Source organism: Aphelocoma coerulescens, chromosome 12 (genome assembly GCF_041296385.1).
Source record: "Aphelocoma coerulescens isolate FSJ_1873_10779 chromosome 12, UR_Acoe_1.0, whole genome shotgun sequence".
NCBI lineage: Eukaryota > Metazoa > Chordata > Aves > Passeriformes > Corvidae > Aphelocoma > Aphelocoma coerulescens.
This window is the reverse complement of record NC_091026.1, coordinates 18,595,519-18,613,542: the sequence shown is the minus strand read 5'-3', so window position 1 is coordinate 18,613,542 and position 18,024 is coordinate 18,595,519. Positions and strand designations below refer to the sequence as shown.

The following is an 18,024-nucleotide window of genomic DNA, read 5'->3' as shown; positions in this document are numbered from 1 at the left end:
TCCTACTTGAGCTGGAGCTTGCTGTGGAGCTAAGGCTTGACCCCAGTCCTAGCTAAGGCTTTGTGCAATAATAACTGAAAGTTAATATTATCTTCTAGGCAAAAGCCCAAAGTGGAGTTTCAGAGATGTGGTGGAGTTACCAGACTGTGTACATCAGCTCCAAACAGGCTGAGTGCACCTTCCTGCTCCGTGCCAGGGCTGAGCTGAACCTCGCTGGTACAAATCTCAGTGTTCAGTTCATGGGAACTCATTAAATCCCTGGAATTCTATCATCCCTATGAGTCCTATTTGAACACACTCTGCCAATTAAAAATGCATCTTGTTTTCCCGAGATAAGTTATTTTTTGACATCCCTTCCTCAGACCAGTGCCACATTTCATTGCAGAAGTGGTGACACTTCAGTCCTGGACATTCCTTAATTATGGACTCACACATGCATGGAAAACTAAGGACATCTCTTCAGGTCAGAGCTCCTACACTGAGTCTGGGTCAACAGATGCTGTGTCAAGTCTCTACTATCCCCAGAGGAGATGTCACTGTTTCTCAGCCAGCACATTTCAGTAATTCATGACAAAACTGGACAGAAAGGGAAACGGAGGTGGCAGTGACTTAAATCTTACTTGCTGAAGAAGCAAACTGTTTTCCTCATGTCCTTCTTCCTTATGCCATGAGCACAAAGTATCACCACCCTTTCCAAAGTTCCTCTATGTACAAGAGGACAGCCATCAAGTCCTTTCTCCTTTCTGGCGAGGTCCCAGCAAAGGAAGAACCTGGAGCTGTTGGAGCAAGACCAGAGGATGCAGCAGGATGATCAGAGGGATGGAGCAGCTCTGCTGGGAGGAAAGGCTGGGAGAGTTGGGATTGTTCAGCCTGGAGAGAAGTAGCTTCGAGGTGACCTCATTGTGGCCTTCCAGGGCCTGAAGGAGCTGCAGGAAAGATGGAGAGAGACTTGAGACAAGGATGTGGAGTGACAGGACAAGGGAATGGCTTCAAGCTGACAGAGGGCAGGGTTAGATGGGATATTGGGAAGGAATTCTTCCCTGTGAGGGTGGGGAGGCCCTGGCACAGGGTGCCCAGAGAAGCTGTGGCTGCCCCTGGATCCCTGGCAGTGTCCAAGGCCAGGTTCGACTGGGCTTGGGGCACCCTGGGATAGTGGAAGGTGTCCGTGTCCATGGCAGGGGTGACACTGGATGAATTTTAAGGTCCCTTTCCTTGCAGGCCATTCTGTGGTGCTGATTGACTCTCTTACATCAACACTCCACTGTGGCTCTGAAGCCAAAACCATCCTTGGCAAAATTCGACTTCAACTGAGGCACAGGGAGCTAATGCACACTTTTAATAACACACACTTCACTGTGTTTTGGGATGCTGAAATGATAATAGAGGTTTCAGGAATCTTAGTACTACCTGCTAAAAAAAAAAGGGACTTAAAGGAATTCTGCTCAGTCTTAATTACATCACACAGCTCTGATGCTGTGATCAGCCACAGCCAGATCCAATAAAACCTCCCTCCGGCTCCTGCACAGCGACCTACGTGAACCTGACTCTTTCCCTGGGCTTCCAGCCCAGAAATGAGATGGAGTTTTTATTTAAGCCATAACGCCTCAACTTTCCGCGGCAGCCCCGGGAGCGCATCCACCCTCCGCAGGTGGGTCCAGCGGGGCTCCCGGGGGAACCGCCGCCGCCGTCCGCGGAGCATCCCCGGCGCCAGCAGGGCCTGCTATGCCCGGAGAGGCTGTGCCGGGCTGGGCTGGGCTGGGCTGGGCTGGGCTGGGCTGTACCGGGCTGGGCTGTACAGCCCCGGGGCGGTGAGGAGCGGTGAGGAGCGGTGGGCGGGAGATCGCGCCGGGCCCGCCCCGCCGCCGGGAGCGCGGCCAGTGCCGCTCCAGAAGAGGCGCCGGGAGCCCGGGAGCCGCAGGATTACGGCGCTGGCTCCGCGGGGAAGGGCAGCGCTGCGGCGGCTGGAACGGCTCGGTGGCAGGTGGGCAACTTCGGGGAACAAAGTTGGGCAGCGGCAGAGGGGCGCGCTGAGCCCGCCGCATCCCTCGGGAGGGACGGAGCGCTGGAGCCGGGCTGGGGGAGCGGGCACCGGGGACACGGAGACGGCTCCGGGCGGGTGGCGGCGGTGCCGCGGCAGAGTCCCTGCCGGGCTCGGGGGATGCAGCGCCAAGCACGGGCGCTCGGTACGTGCCGCTGCCCGCCTGCGTGATCCTCGCTGATGGCATTTGCGAGGCTCCTCGCTTGCCTGCACGGAGCTGTTGGTCCCTCCCCTCCCCCGAGTCCGCCCGTCCCCGGGGCGAGCCCGTGGCTCCCCCGAGGGCTGGGGATGCGCCCCGGGTCCGGCGGCGCCGGAGCGTGCGGCTGCGGACGGCTGAGCGTTTGCACGGGGTCTGGGGCTTTTCCATCCCCAGAATTGTTCTAAGTGAGACTGGAGTTGCTCAAGTTCTAAAGCTGGGCGGCTCTGCCTTTGCTTTTAATTAAGCGCTGATTGTCTCAAATGCGCGAAGGCGCGTACGGGAGCTCGCCCCCAGCTCTGGTGTCGGTGGGGATCTGGCGTGTTGGTTTAAAACAACCCCCGCACCACGCCGGTGAAGCCTTGTTGAAAAGCTTTTTCCTTTTCCTCTCGAATGGTAATTTCGCTCTTTGTGCACGTCCCTCGCGGCCGCTCAGGTTTGACCAAATCCTGGCGAACGCGGAACTTTCCCTCAGCCCGGGGAGAGCAGACCGAGCTGGCCGCGAAGTTTCAGCGGTGCCTCGGTGTCTGGCACAGCCGCTGCCTCCGCTCTCCCTCCGCTCTCCGCAGCAGCCTCTGCAGGGTTCGCCTGCTCTGCTGTTCACGCTCTAACCACCCATCTGCCTTCCCTCTTGCAACTTTATTTTCATGGCTCACACCTTGCTGGGTGCGAGCTGCTGATGTCCCCAGCATCGTGATGTGTGACCTTGTTGCCTAGCCAGCGTGGTGCCTGGCTGTGATTGACCTAAATCCAAGCACCATTTTGTTGGATGTGTCGGAAGGAGATCAGCCCGTTCCTGATGGGAAATGATCCAGCAATAGCCTTGGGTGGGAACTGGTTAGTCAGGATTACCTTACTGGTGCCGCTGACACACGCACAGAATCAATACTGATTTTTAGCTGTCCTCAAAGTGCTTGTTTTACGGAAAGAATGTCAGTGTTTTTACTGTGGGTGCAAAAAGAAAAACCAAGACCTTATGAAGGACAAGAAACTCTCCAAAGTATTGACTGCTGTATTTTGCGAGAGAAACTTGAACTGTAGCTTAAGCTGCATGCCAGGCTTGTTCAGTGATGTATTTTTAAAATGTGTATGGGAAGTTTTGAACAAAAAATCAGGAATGGAAGTGCTGAACTTGCAGGCACTGAAAGTGTGTTGATACCCCGTGTGGAATTGTTCCAGAAAGTTGTTTATTATGCAAGAGACTTTCCATAGTAATCTGGCAAATGCATTTGTGAAAGCATTTGAGGGAAATGCTTCGGTGAAGGTGTTTAGTTCTTGCCAAAATGCTGCCGAGTTGGTGTTGGGGCTGCAGAGTGCTGGGAGCTCTGTCCTGCCACGCTGGCTCTTCCCTGTTTCTCAGGGCTCCCACAGCATCCACGGTACTTCTGCTGTTCTCTCTTACTTTTGGCGCTGCCTTGCACTGCAGGGGATGAGCTGCAGGCTTGGAGCTGGAAGCAGTGATGTTTTCTGGGAATAAAGCAGTGGGAGCTGCTGCTCGGAGCACAGGATCTGCAAGCTGGCAATGGCAGTGGCTATGGGGTTTTCCCCGAGTGGGTTTTGTGGATGGCACCTCAATGAATAGAACAGGTAGAGGTTGTCTAGCTGATCTGAAACTTGGTTTTTTTCTGTGTTAAGGAAGTTAAACCACTGGAATTTTTGTGGTCTGGAGCTGCTGTGGGGTGGTGGCAAGCTCTGGTTCGTGACTCCTGTAGCCCTGGCACTCGCTCAGCTCCAATGCTGGTGACCTAAGTTGGGGTCTTGTCCAGAAATCCGAGCGTGCATCCAGCTGGCTGTACACCCTGCAAATCCTTGAGCTGGATGTGATATATGGACCTACCTAAACAACTTGTTCTTTAAATTCCTGAAGATCACGTCACTGTAGCTAAGGAGCGATGCCGTATTTTCCTGTCACTTTCCTATTATGCTTCTGCTGGAGTTTCCACCCACAAACAAATGCTTCCAGCCACTTGTGCAGGGGCGGTGGTTTTGGTTGGTTGTTTTTTCTGAGCAAGCCTCGCTGTCTTTGATGTTGTTTATGTTTATGTTCTTGTGGTGTTTCTTGTGGGAATTTTCCCATTGCAATACCACAAGAACATCTTAATGTTGTTGTGATACAGCAACAGGAGGTTTCTGCAAATAGATTCAATCTTTTTACTGTTTTTCCTGGAAGAGGCTGAGTCTTACAAGTGACATAAGTCAGTGGTTTTATATGTATGGAAGTGATTATCAGGATTTACTTTGATACCAGAAGACAAAGATTAACGGCAGTCTGCAAACAAGATTTTTTGTGTATTTACAGCAGTGTGAGGCTGTGTCTGAGGAGCCAGCAAGCCTGCAGGGAGAGGGAAGTTATTAGTGATGAGGAATGACTGGGACTGGAGGTGAGTATCCCTCCTGACTTTGGATGACTTGAGAAATAATTACAAGCCTGCTCTTGGTTTACTAGAAAATCAAGGAAAATGGGAAATTTGTTCATCTGTAATTTTTGTGTGTATCAGTTTTCATCCTTCTTGGTGCTCAGCTTGGGACTAGGTTGGTCTTGTGCTATCAAATACAGAACCTCCCAGTTCATATTTGGAAACCAGGGAACACTGGATTAGAGTCTCCTGGGATGCATGCACACATTGAGGTTGGACACTACTGAAGGTACAAGTGATGAGAAATGATTTTTTTCAAGGGACTTGTATGATGAAAGCGTTGCTTGAGCTCATGTTGTGCATGGGTGATATCAAGATGAATTGAATGGCAACATACTCTGAAATTAACTCTTTTTTGAAGAAGCTTAGGAACTTAATGTTTTGGTTTTTCAAAATGTGCCACAGAAACTAGCTCTGGAAATGCACTTGCCTTGGTGCTCTCTTGCTGCTGTCCTTAAAATTTATCTGCAGTGACAGCAATTTTTTTCTCAGGTATTTTTGTTTGGTTTGTTTTGTAACTCTACAGCTGAAGTTTCCCTCTCTCAGCCAAACCAGCGATAGTTCAGTCAGTGATTATCCCACTGAAAAACAACTGGAGTGCAGAAAAATGAAGTTGGAAGAGCTGTAGTTCTCTCCTGTGCCAACATCTCCACCTTTGATTTAGTGAAGCTGTTTAGAATTGTAGCCCAAACTTTGGAGTGGAGATTTGATGATCCACATTTTATAGGATGTGGTGTAGGAAAATGAGCTGCAGGAAAAAATTAAATAATTATCAGTGATACTTTGTAATGTGCCTCAGCCAGGAAAGGATTAGGTAAAGGCTGCAGGTTTGCATAAGCTGAGAAGTACTTTTCTGATTCAGCACTCAAAAAGCCACATGAGAGTTCTCTTGTCCACTGAGACAGATAAAAACCAGATCAAAGTTGATGGCCTTTTAAACAAAAGTGTATCCAGGAGAGCACTTTTGAGGTAATAAAAGTGGGAAGGGGGGAAAAAAAGCTTTGACTACAGTCAGCTGAAATTTACTGTATATAGATTTATTGTTTTAATGTGGTGTCTAATACAAAGAAAAGACTTAATAGAAAGTGAGGGGAAGTGGCAGGAGTTCAAAAATCTTACGGATTCTTAGTCTTGTATTTGAAGACTAAACGTGGTGGGCAGCTGATGAAATAATGGAGCTAGTTGGTATTTTCTTAGTGTAAAGTTAAAATCTGCATGTTGAAATTTGGTCTGAGAAAATACCAGTTGAAATGTGGGTCATAGTGTTGATATATGGCATTGGCTTTATTTTGAAGGAGCAGTTAGTCTTGTACCCCTGAAGTTCTACTTTTTAGATGTAATGAAGTATAATAATATTCCTTAAAATAAGTAATACATTTGGCAGAGCTGATGTGGGAATTTTTCCTAAATTAAAACATCCAGCTATCTTTCTCTTGAAAAATATATGTGTTGATCAAGATAAAGAGTAATAAACTGGCGAAGGTGTTGCATTTCAGTTGAGGGAAGCAGCAGTGGGAGCTACTGAAGTTGTGTTCAGCCCTGGACAATGCCACCTGCAGCTCGTGCTCTTCTGGAGAAACTCATTTAATGGGAACAGCCAGGATTTCAAGCAACATTGGGGACATGTGTTTTGGTGTTTTCTTAATCCTGGTTGCACACAGGAGGAACTTTATCTGTGTTTGGCTGAATCACGAAGTGCTTAAAGCTGGGACTGCAGAGCTGCCAGGGTGGAGACCCCCAGAAAATGAGTTGTGGGCTGTAAAAGGCTTTGGAGGGAGTGGTAATAGGAAGAGAAAAGTGGGGATGACCAGACTTGGCTGGGAGGGTTTTCTTTGTCAGCCAGTTCTTGGTTGCTGGAAAATCCAAATCATGCATTTCTGAGCTGCAGTTTGAGGGGGAAAGACAGACACGATGGCAAGGAGCGAATGAATAGGTGTGAGCAGGAAGGAGCTTAAAAAATCTTTTTGCAAGTGAAATCTGACTTAAAAGACAGCACCACCAACCTCTCTGATCCTGGGGAACCGTGTGCTCCCTGATATGCTGCAATTCCACCAGCTGAGGGTGGAGCAGGGCTGCTGCACTGCCCCTCACCAGGTGTGTGAGCACCTGTCTCTGCTTTGCTGATCCCAGCTTATTTGCAGAAGGAGCCCAGAATGGCTAAACTGCTTCAGCTGTTACAGATTAGTCCCTCCACACCGGGTTTAAATGAAGAAAACTAAATAAAGCAGTTTTTAACCATAGTAGGTGACTTGGGTAGTGCTAGGGAAGCTGTGGAGTCGGCACCTCTTCTGCTAGAGTGAGGGATGATGGATACAGCTCTGGAAGAGGCACAGGTATGGGCAGGTCTCCTACCTATTCGTATAGATCCATTCCTATATCCTATTCCTTTGGTTTTGAGCTATATGGTTGAGGAAAGACACACTTGTACATTCAGCTTTAACAGAGAAGTGAGAAAGCCTGAATTTTACTGTAGTTTCAAAGGAGTGGTTTGAGCCTCTTTGAAATTTTATGGTTAAATCAGATTTCTTTGCCACCAACACTATAAGTAGTAATGAGCTACCCTGGTATTAACTATTCTAAAAATGCTCCTCTCACTATTCCTGTTTTTTGTGTACTGACTCATTTAAAAAAAAAAAAAAATCCTACTGCCTTTCTAGCACTGCTGAAATCACAGTGCCATGTTCCTGATGTGGGAAGCATATTTCACTTGAATAGGCCTTGACAATTCTGAGGAGTAGTACTGCTCAACATGTTCAGGCCTTTTGTGAAATCTAAAATATAATAAATTACAGCTGTTTGGAGCTGTAAACCTCTTGCTGGAGTAAACTGGTGGGGAAAATCAGCTGGCTTTCTACAGTCTGGCTTAATGTGAAGCATGTCCAGCATCACTTTTGCTTGTGCTGAGGTCAGGACAATAATTTCCAGTGTACTCCAGTACTTGACTACATAAGGAGTAATTCCTGTCTAATCCAATTCAGGGTGGATCAGTAAATGATAAATTCTGTTTAGCTTGCAAGCATACAGATTTTCATAGTTCATTTGCAGAAGGATCACGCATCTCTGCATTTGAAGACATTCCATTTGTTGAAGTTGGCATCTCTTCACATTCCTGGTAAAATGTGCAAGATGAAAAATACTGTTTTAATGACATATTGCTGTGAGGCATTTTGTAGGGAGAAACCAGGAAATTCAACCGGTTTGGTTGATGCAGAAACCACCGTTTATTTCCCTGGATATTGCAAAATGTTTTGATTTTATTCTCTCTTCCTTAAGTTCATTGCAGTCACCTGGATGTGTCTGTCCATCTGTCCTGCTACTTGAGGATAGTTGGTTTCTAAACCCACAAACCCACTCTGGTTTTGCCAGAGTGAGTGAGGGAGATACTTGATTTTTAAGAGATGCTGGAGCAGGTAGTAGCCCTTGGTGGTCCTGGGTGGAGCAGCTTTTACATCAAAAGCTCATGACTAAAATATCAGCGATTTCCTACACTGACTTTTTCTTTGTTTAATAGGAAATTTTGGTGCCTGCTGCTTCAAGTGTGGTGCAGGTTGTTGTGTGGGCAAAGCAGAGTGGGAGGAAAGCTCTCTGCAGCACCCTGGGTTATTTATTTAATGTCTCAGCCCAGTGTGTTGGTTGGTGTAAGATGTAAATGGCAATAAAAAGAAAAGGCTATTATGTGCATGTTTGCTTTCCCAGGGTCATTTATAAAGCAGGGGGTAAGTGGTAGCATTGCTGCCAGGTCACTGCTTGACCACCAGGCCCTCTTTACCTCTGAAGTTTGTGTGCTCAAGGATCAGGCTGCTGGATAGTGAAACAGTGACAAGGACACGTGTTTGTTTCACTTTTTAAAAACAAATGCTTTAAAGAAACAGGGTGAAGAGCCATTAGTATCTACACTGACATGGGTGCATTCCTTTCCATTGTTAAGATCAGTAGAAGACCCAAAATTTCCTTGATCAGTCCTTCATCTGCACAGTTTGGGCATTGAAGTGCATGTTTTTAGCAGTGTCCACCTTCTCTGGATAAAGATTTATTGATGTTGCAGAGCTGTTGTGTTTGTGTGTGTGTCAGTGGTGTATGAAAAACATCTGTCTGCACATTGAGCTTTCTACCCCACAGAAAATGTTTTGTTGTCTTAGACTCAAGATCTCAGCATTGATCCTAAAAGAAGGAAGATGTGCTTCTGTTTACTTGCCCAAATGTCTCCTTGCTAAAAGTGCTGGAAGTTGGCTGACTAAATTCATGCTGTAAACTTCAGGTTCACGTGTCAGAGCTGAGTTCCAGTTTACCTGGACCTGTCTTAGCCCAGGGCTGCTGCTCACAGCCCCCAGGAGCTCTGTGCCATCACTGCCTGGCTGCAGGGGAAATGCACTTGAATGGGTTTTTTTCCTTCTTGACGAGATGAGGAGCAGCAGCTGCTCATGTGTAACCCTTTCCTTGGGCATTGGCTTGTCTGTTTTCTACTCTTGACTAAACAGGAGTTAGCTTTTGTCTTGGAAGGAGCTAAATTAATCTAAACCAGAGTTATTTTCCTCTTCTGCCCCGTTTTTGAGGGGCTGCATTCTCCCACAGCACTATTCCTCCTCTCATTGATTATCTCGCATCTTTCCTGGTCGAAAAATCCTGTTGAAATTATAGTGGAAAAAGCAATGAAGCCTTACAGAGGACTGGCAAACTATTTGTAGAATCAAATACAGTTCTTGAAGTGGTTGCATACACATGGTAGTTTTCCTTTTAGTTGTGGAGCTTAATCTGTTTATAGATCTTGCAGTTTTTCAATTTCTCGCTGTAATTTTTGTAGCTATTTGATTCTGAATCTCACATTGACTATTTTTGCTATTGTATTGCTGAAGAAAATAAAAATTGCTGTGGCCCTGGTAAAGAGCTGTGTTTCTAATGCTTTAAAAGCTGTAGTTTATAGTCTCCTGGAGCATCTCTTTTCCTCGATAAGCTTAAAATGTAAACAGAAGAGGTGTTATATCTCAGAGTGCTGCTCTTCTGCGACTGTTAAATGAAGGATAAGTAGAGTTTCATCCCCTCTTCTCCGGGGATAAGAGATTGTGGATTTTGCTTAGCACTTTGTTCTGTAGCAGGTTCTTTCCCCCCACATAAATGTGGTTCACACACTAAAATCCAGAGATGAGAAGGTTCCAGTATTTCATCAGGTGCACTTGGAGCCTGGAAAGTTGTTCTGCAGATCTGTCCTCCTACAAAACAGCTGGAATAAGTTGAACCTTGATGAAGAAACACATCATCCTCTTCAGAAGCACAGCCCTCGGAGCCCCCGGCTGGAGAAGGGAGTGGTGCCAGCCCCTGTGGTGTTTGCTGAGCCCTGAGCCGGGGTGTTTGACACCACTGGAAGTGGTGATGGTGGCATTTGGGGCCTCTCCAGAAGGCGCTGAGATGAAAGAAAGGATTTTTCTGAGCTTTTGTCAAATTTTCTTCAGCAACTGCCAGGCGGACTGGAGTGTCTCTCTCCTGTTTGTTATTCATTCAGTTCCCAGCTCCGATGGAACTTAAATCAAGCCTGTTGTAAGCCCTTAAGGCTTTGACCTTGTCCCTATCATGCCCTTGATACCCTTGAGCAGGCCCATTGTGGGTGGATGGGTTTATTTTCGGATGGAGGATCTGAACAGCTCTCAGTGGGTCTGTTTGGTGACTGGAATGGCTGTTGTTAATACTCCCCTCTAAAGCTCTTCTGCTTCAGAAGTACCACAAAGCAGCTTCTTCATAGTCAGGCTCCACTTAGAGATGTGAAATAATCTCTGGCTCGGAAGCTGGGCTTACTGTGCCACTCCCCAAGTCATGCAAGGGAAACATGGAGGAAAACAAACATGGAACATCTCCTCTACTAAACTGTACCTGACTTTTCCTGGACAGATGGTTTTTTGGGAGGGGACTTGGGTTTTGTTTTTTTTTTTTGCTTCTTTCCCCAGTAAGAGGGCAGAATGACTCATGAAGTGCCTGTCCCAAGTGTCAGTTAACCTGAACACTGTTTGCTGTAACTTGCTGAATGTTCTCCAGGGTTCAGAAAGTTGCATAAGCTCCTTATCTGGAGTTAAGCAGCTTAAGGAAGTTGCAAAGCTCCACCACCTCATGTTGAGCTGTTTTAACACCGTCCTCTCTTCCCCCAGCATCTGAACATCCTGATGTTACAGATTTTGATAACCTGTGTAGCTAACTGCTCCTGCCTCTGGGTCACCCTGAAAGAACAAAAGGCTCCCAGACCTTTGCATAGCTGTGGATATAAAATAAAAACACAGCAGTAAAAGATGTGAAAGTGATAGAAAGTAGTGGTAAGGTTTGGGATTAAACCTGAAGTTTTCTCCACTCTGTGCTTGTTCTGAGACGGACTCTTGATTACTTAATGCAGAATAGGCATCAGTTCTGATCTGGGTCTTTGAATCCCTTTAATTCCTCACCTGGTACCTGCTACCTTTTTAGGAACTTAGGGTGTTGTCACAGTAGGTGTTTCCAGCCTGAAAAAAAATCACATGTAAGTCTTAAACTTAGAAATCCCTAATGACATAGATGTACTCCACTGGTGTCCAAGGATGTTCTCTGTCCAGCAGATAATAGTCTAGAGTGATATTTTTTAAAGAACCAGACGTGGAGTTTTTATCTGGAGCATACAACGATATCCAGAATGTAAAAATGACAATTTTTTTCCCTGCAGGTAGCCTAGCAAAATAAGGAGAGAAGGAAAATAGCCTCCTCTGTCCTGATGTTCCTTTACAATATTGTAACAAAGGCCATATTCTCCCAGCTCCTGGCTCCCTGTAGCAGGGAGAGAGGAATCAGCAGTTCCTCCGTATTTTCAGAAAAATTTTGAAGTGCATTATTCCCCAGAATAAGCACTGCAGACAGTTAAGTGCCTGTAATTCTAATGCAAATTTCTTTTCATTCTAGATTGGTAAAGATCCACATTTTTCCTTTCCAAAAGGCTCAGCAGCTTGTCCAATAAGCCTAATTAAAGGTGTTAATGGACATTCCATTCTCAGATTGATTTATTCCTGTGCTTCCTGGGAAATAGCATTGCAAAGTGATTTGAACTGGTTAAGTGGCACCTGTGAAAAGGGGCTGAGATACCAGCAAGGATGGCAGCAGAGAGCTGATGTGGTTTTCTTACTTTCACAAAAGAAATGTTAATGTTGCACTGATGGAAAACCCATTTACTCTACTTTCGTGAAGTTTAACTAGTAATGAACTTAAAGAGAATCCCAGACTGGTTTGGGTTGGGAGGGACCTTAAAGCCCATCCAGTGCCACCCCTGCCATGGCAGGGACACCTCCCACTGTCCCAGGCTGCTCCAAGCCCCAATGTCCAGCCTGGCCTTGGGCACTGCCAGGGATCCAGGGGCAGCCACAGCTGCTCTGGGCACTCTGTGCCAGGGCCTCTCTCCAGATGCAGGAAACTGAAGTTTTGGGCACACTTGTTACTTGTTATTTATCTGGTTCCTTGCAAATCCTCCTGAGGGATGCATTATTCTGATAAATTCCATGTATTCTCTCTGCATTGTGTGGAGGATTTCTAAAACATCAGGCCCTTTGTTTTGCTGGGATATATTTTACATACCTGGGGCTTTTCTGGCTAAAAGGGGTTGGTACTTCTAGAAACAAAATCCCAGCAAGGCTTTATCATCAATTGGCAAAGCTCTGTGATTGTGTTCTTCCTCTCCATCATGTCCAGTATTTGGAAATCCATTTAATATTACAGGAAAGTGAAAGAAGTCTTGAAAGTCTCCTTTAATATTAGGCTCTGAAAAATCCTGTTTCCCAGATTCATTGTGGTCAGGTGAATTTAATGGTCTGCTCAGTCAAGAAAAAAAGGCTCCAAAAGCCTTTGTAGAATTAAAATTCCTTTTTATGAGTCAAAGACGTGCATTGCAGGCACAGCTTCAAGTACTCTTGTGCAAGGTTTTTTTGTGGATGTTTATACTTTGTTCTTGCATTGATGGCACCACTTCAAGCCAGGCAAAGTGTGTTCTTTAAGGCTCTGTTTCAGCACAAAGCTTTTCACCTTCACTCTGCTGTACAATGAAGGATGCAGAGGTGTCCCAAATATTTTAGCAGCTGCATCATCTTTTGGGCCATGTGTAAGAGATGTGACTACTCAAGTTTTGTGTTCAGCTTAGGATAACTTTTCCCTGTGATGAAGATAAGAACCCATCCAGTAGGTGTGTTGGCACACAAATATTCAGTCTTCAGAGAGGATCTTTCCTCCTGATGACGCTCCAGAGAAATGAAATGCAGAGGATGTGGAATTTTGTGGGAGGATCTGGAAGGAGTTAAGGATGCTGCCCTAGATCTGAGGGGTTAGGAAGAAGTGTTAGGTAGGACTGTGCTTCAGCCCAGAAAAGTGCAGATTTAGTGGTGGATTGGATTTGTGTAGCACATCTCTAGTCTCTGTTTATAAAGGACCTCTGGTGTCTTCTGGCCTCTTCCTTCCTTTCCTGGCTCAAAACACAGGACTGTTGTTAAACCATATAAACAATTTCCACTCTGTGCTTTAAATCAAGGTGGTAGTGGATCTTGCTAAAGGGAGTAAAGCAGCTTTGTGTGCCTGTAGCCCACTGCAGAAGGGCTGAGCTCTCTGGTTCAGTGGGTTTATTGGTTTTTAAAGAATTATGAATTTAGTTTGAGGTCATTTTTGGAAAAGCACTTTCTCTTGGTCTGCAGTACACGATTAATGGTGAGAGCAATGCCAAGTGCATTAAGACATGAAGTGAACCTTGGAGATCTGAAAGAAAAACAGCATCTTCTCAGGCCTGGGGCTTGTTGCTGCTTTCCTGTTAGACATGGTGCAAAAGAATTGTTACTTTTGAGGGAAAGTGGTATTTGGGAAGTGGAGATTTTTGGTTAGTAAAGCTCCCAGTGTAGGTTTTCTGGAGATGGACTTCAAACTCACTTTGGTGCCATGAATAACCTCACAAGAATATCATCATCATTGTTATTATTATTATGAAATAAAGCTCCTGAACCTCAAAAATCAAATTTGTGTTTGTTTCTCCATCTCCCTCCATGGGCTCTCTGCATCACCCTTCTGCACATTTGTTTTCCTGCCAGGGCTTTTTGTCTCTTGGTACTCTTAATGCTTTACAAACCAATTAACCTCTCTACCCATCTTCTTTTCCTTCCATGTTTTTCAGGCCTTTGTCAGACAGAGATTTCCTAATTTGAATTTAGTTCCTAAGTCAAGAAATTGATTTTTTTAGTACTGTAGATACTCTCAGGTTCATCACCACTGAATGTTATCTCAGTGCAGCTCTCTGCTCCTTCCACTTTTGTTTGGGTTTGGTTGTTTTTTTTTTTTTTAAAACCAAACTTGCCCAGCAAAGCCGGTGGAGTCTTTATCACATCTAACCTTGTACTGATATTTAAAGAGATCTTGTTAAGTAATTTAAATACTTTGGTTGGGTTTTTTTCTCCCTGAAAGTGAGGCCTCATTATGTGGGGAGGATGAAAGAGGTGTTCCACAGTTGTTTGGCTGAAAAACCTGGTTCTTTCTTTACTGCTTGTGGTGGATCAGCCATATTTGCATTCATTAATCTTGGGATAGACTGTAACATTCATTTTTTAGTGTCAGTGGAAGAAAACTCCGTGGAATTTAACCTCTTAATTTCTGCTTTTTCCAAATTACGGTCTTAAGCTGAGACTTGGTGTCCTGGAGACACAAGGAAGAAAGATACCCAAATAATAATTAGAATATTGAGATTGCACAAAACTGAGATTAACTTCCCTTTCCATCACAGGGGTCTGGGTACTGTCCTCCTCCAGCAGTGAGTTAATGAAGCAAACATGTATCTAAACTGATGCTGGAATTAAGTGGATTAATGAAGGGGAGCAGGGATGTGGGGAGCTGAACAGAGAGAAAGTGAGGAGCGGAAAGAGGTGGCGGAGTGTTCATTAAAATGAAAATAATAATTAATAAAATTATGGTGTTCTGTGGTATTCATAACAACCATAAAATGGTTTGATTCTCTTGGTCTCCTGTCGTGTGCAAGCGAATCAGCCACACTCATCCACTGAACATCTCTGATGGTTTTCTCATGGTCTCCAGTGAGCTTTGTTCTGACTCCTGGCCGGGTGGTTTTTCTCTCAGAGTCTCATTTTTTGATTAATATCTGTGCTGCTGGTTTGAAATTTGGCTGAAATGCAGTATTTAAGTTTTCAGGCAACGTCTCATAGTTTCCTTTGTAAAAAGGAAAAGAGACTTTTTTCTTAAAAATATTTGAGCATTTTACTGCTATTCATAGGAGAGGAAACTCTCTCAGGCTGAAGAACTTTTTCAAGTGAAACTTCACAGACATCAATGCAGATTAAGCTGCCTTGGTCTCAAGTAAGAAGTAGAGGGGGGAAAAAAGTGCTGAAGTGGGTTCAGCTCTAACCATTCAGCTGTGACTTTGAGCTTTTCTTTCCTTTCACATCAGTGCTCTGTGCTGTAGGGGATTATTTTCCTGCATGTGACTTGGAGGGAGATAATCACAGACAGGATAGATTAAGGGTACCTGTGGCCATATCTCCCAAAGCTCAGTTCCTTGCTGAAATTGGTGAATGTTTCTATCAAGCTCCTCCATTCCCAGGTTATAGATATATATATATAGATATATATTTGAAAAGAATAAGAAGAGGCTGAGTGAAGCTGTATATAAAATGTAAATTTCGCATTTTTACCTTTATTCCTCTTATTTGCTTCCCCCCTTGAAGCATCTATCCCATTTTTCTCTCTTGGTTTATTACTTCTTGGGAAGTAACTGTTCTTTTGGGGTTACAGAGAGATAAAACATCTCCTTACATGTTGCATGTTGGGCTGTAAACAAATGGGATGCTGGAGCACCAATTTTATGTCAGCTTTAGTCTGGGAAGTTTCAGTGATGTTGGTCAAAAAGAAACAAATGTATAATGTAATAATAAAATACCAAATTCACACCATGTGTAAGTGTACCAGAGGAGCCATGTAGAGGACAGTCATCCACCTTTGAGTCCTGTAATACATTTATTTGTGTGAGCTTTTGATGGATTAGACTCTCTAATGTTAAAAACCTCAAATAAAACCAACCCAGCCATCAGACCTGTGCAGGGCAGCAGGGAAAGGCTGTCCTGTCTTGCTCCAAGTAAATTGGCCAGAAAAGTCTGCATTAAAATGCATTATTAAAGAATTTAAAATCTGCAATCTTAGAGCTTTTCTCCATTTAAAAGCCAGGTTGAGGCCAGGCCTTTGTGGGAAGCCCCAGTGCCATGGTGGCGTTTGGGTGGGAGAGGTGCAGGTTCTCATCCTCACATCTGTTAGGAATTATTTAATTTCCACTGGAAACAAAGAAGTAACTGTACTGATTTTTCTGGAAAATTCCTGCCTAGTGCAATGCACAGGTCATGTTTTAAGGCTGGATTGGGTATTTTAAAGATGTGGTTGTGTATGGGGGGGTTTCTTCCTGTATTGAGTTGGGCATAGGACAAAAATGCCATTTAAATTGAATACATTTTCTTGTAGGCACTTGAGCATTAATGAGTCCTGGAAGGAGGAAAGAGAGGGTGAGAAAGAAGAGGTTTTTCTGCAGTTGTCTATTACACATAATTAGACTGCTACAAAAAAATATATATATATATTTATGTCTCTGTAAATACCTGTGTATGTATGTGTAGGTAGCAACACCTTTTACTGTTTCACCTCAAAAGTCTCTTGGGTTTTTCAAGCCTAAAGTGTACTGACTGTTTAATTTGTCAGCTCTAAAGGTATTCAGCGCAGAATGATTTTTCTCATATGTTGCAGTCTAAATTGTCAGTGTGAGGGAGGTTTAGTGGGTTGGAAATGTTGTTTCTGTCTGCTCTGATTGAGTTTCTGAGTCTCTCCTGTAGTGAGAGGGACCAGGCAGGCTGGAGTGCTCATTTTGATGAGGATTTTTGGGACTAAGAGCAATAATATTTGTTATAGAGAGCTCTGAAATTCAAAGTAATTTCTTCCTTAGGAGAAGTTAAACACAGGGTGCTGCTGATGTAAATTTTGGTGCATTTGGATGTGGAGAGTATTTTTGTGTTGAGTTTTACATTCTTTTAAGTTGAAGAGTAATATTGTCAGCACTTTTAAAGTGGATTGACTGCACTGCTGTTTGTGGCATATAATGGGCTGCCTATGGTTGGTTTTTTTGTTGTTTCCCTTTTGTTTTTAATCTTCGTGTTGGGAGGGAGTTGAGGAGACGCTTCAGATTTGTGTCGGATTTTTTGGTTCTGTTCAGTTAGGTGCTTGTTGGCCTGTTGTCACACTGGGGCACTTTGCTCCCTGGATGCTTCAGTTCAGGATCTGCCTGAATTTCACTTCCTGGGGTTTGAAGCCCATCTGAGGGGTAGGATGTTGCTGTCCTAGGCTGTGATTTTGAGTAGAGATATGAGGGAGAACGGCACATTCTGTTTAAAACAATGTTTGAGGTAGATGGTTTTACTGTGGGCTGTAGCATCGTTGGAAATTCAGCAGCCTCTAAATTTTTGATGAAGAGGGAACTGCCGACAAATTGCTGTAGGTGACCCTTGGAGCCAGGGCAGCCAGCGTGGATCAGCATTCCTGGGGCTCCGTGCAGCGATCCATGCGGGCCGTGGATGTTAATTCCGGCTGGGGCACGGCGAGAGGCACGGATCAACTTTGTTCTGGCAAGGAATATCAAAGTGGAATTATGTATGCAATGGAAAGGGATGAGTTTTTATTGGGGCGACTGTGCAGGATGAAAGAGGCTTTTGAAGTTGTGATTTGTAGTGGATGGCACCAAAAGTGCTCTGAAAGAAATGCTGTTATTGGTGCCTCACCAGGGACTGCTCTGTGTGTGTGGAGAAAGGCTCTGGACATGGGAATGAGGAATGGATCATAAAATATCCTGGGCAGATCCCAGCAGGGCAGGGGGGATTCTGCCCCTGTGCCCCCTCAGGTGAGACCCCACCTGCAGAGCTGCCCCAGCACAGGGAGGACCTGGAGCTGCTGGAGAGAGCCCAGAGGAGGCACCAGGATGAGCAGAGAGATGGAGAGGGAGGAAAGGCTGGGAGAGCTGGGATTGTTCAGCCTGGAGAGGAGAAGCTTTGGGGTGACCTCACTGTGGCCTTGCTCCTGGAGGAGCTACAAGAAAGATGGAGAGGGACTATTGACAAGGGATGGAGTGACAGGACAAAGGGGATGGCTTCACACTGCCAGAGGGCAGGGTTAGATGGGATATTGGGAAGGAATTCCTGGCTGTGAGGGTGGGCAGGCCCTGGCACAGGTTGCCCAGAGCAGCTGTGGCTGCCCCTGGATCCCTGGCAGTGTCCAAGGCCAGGCTGGACATTGGGGCTTGGGTCAGCCTGGGACAGTGGAAGGTGTCCCTGCCCATGGCAGGGGTGGCACTGGATGAGCTT

At 45.3% G+C, this 18,024-nt stretch overlaps 1 protein-coding gene across 4 annotated transcripts in view; it reads left to right on the top strand.

Annotated features, from left to right (window-relative positions):
- Positions 1-1,856: 1,856 nt before the first annotated feature.
- LOC138117316 (contactin-3-like) overlaps positions 1,857-18,024 on the top strand; it is a 94,242-nt gene continuing 78,074 nt past the window's right edge. For 2 of the 4 annotated variants that reach the window (XM_069027458.1, XM_069027461.1), the window contains exon 1: positions 6,898-6,984. The gene's annotated coding sequence lies outside the window, so the exon portion shown is untranslated. Of the gene's footprint in view, positions 1,982-4,533; positions 4,616-6,897; positions 6,985-18,024 lie in introns of those variants that run through there. The other 2 variants (XM_069027460.1, XM_069027459.1) reach the window with 2 other exon arrangements.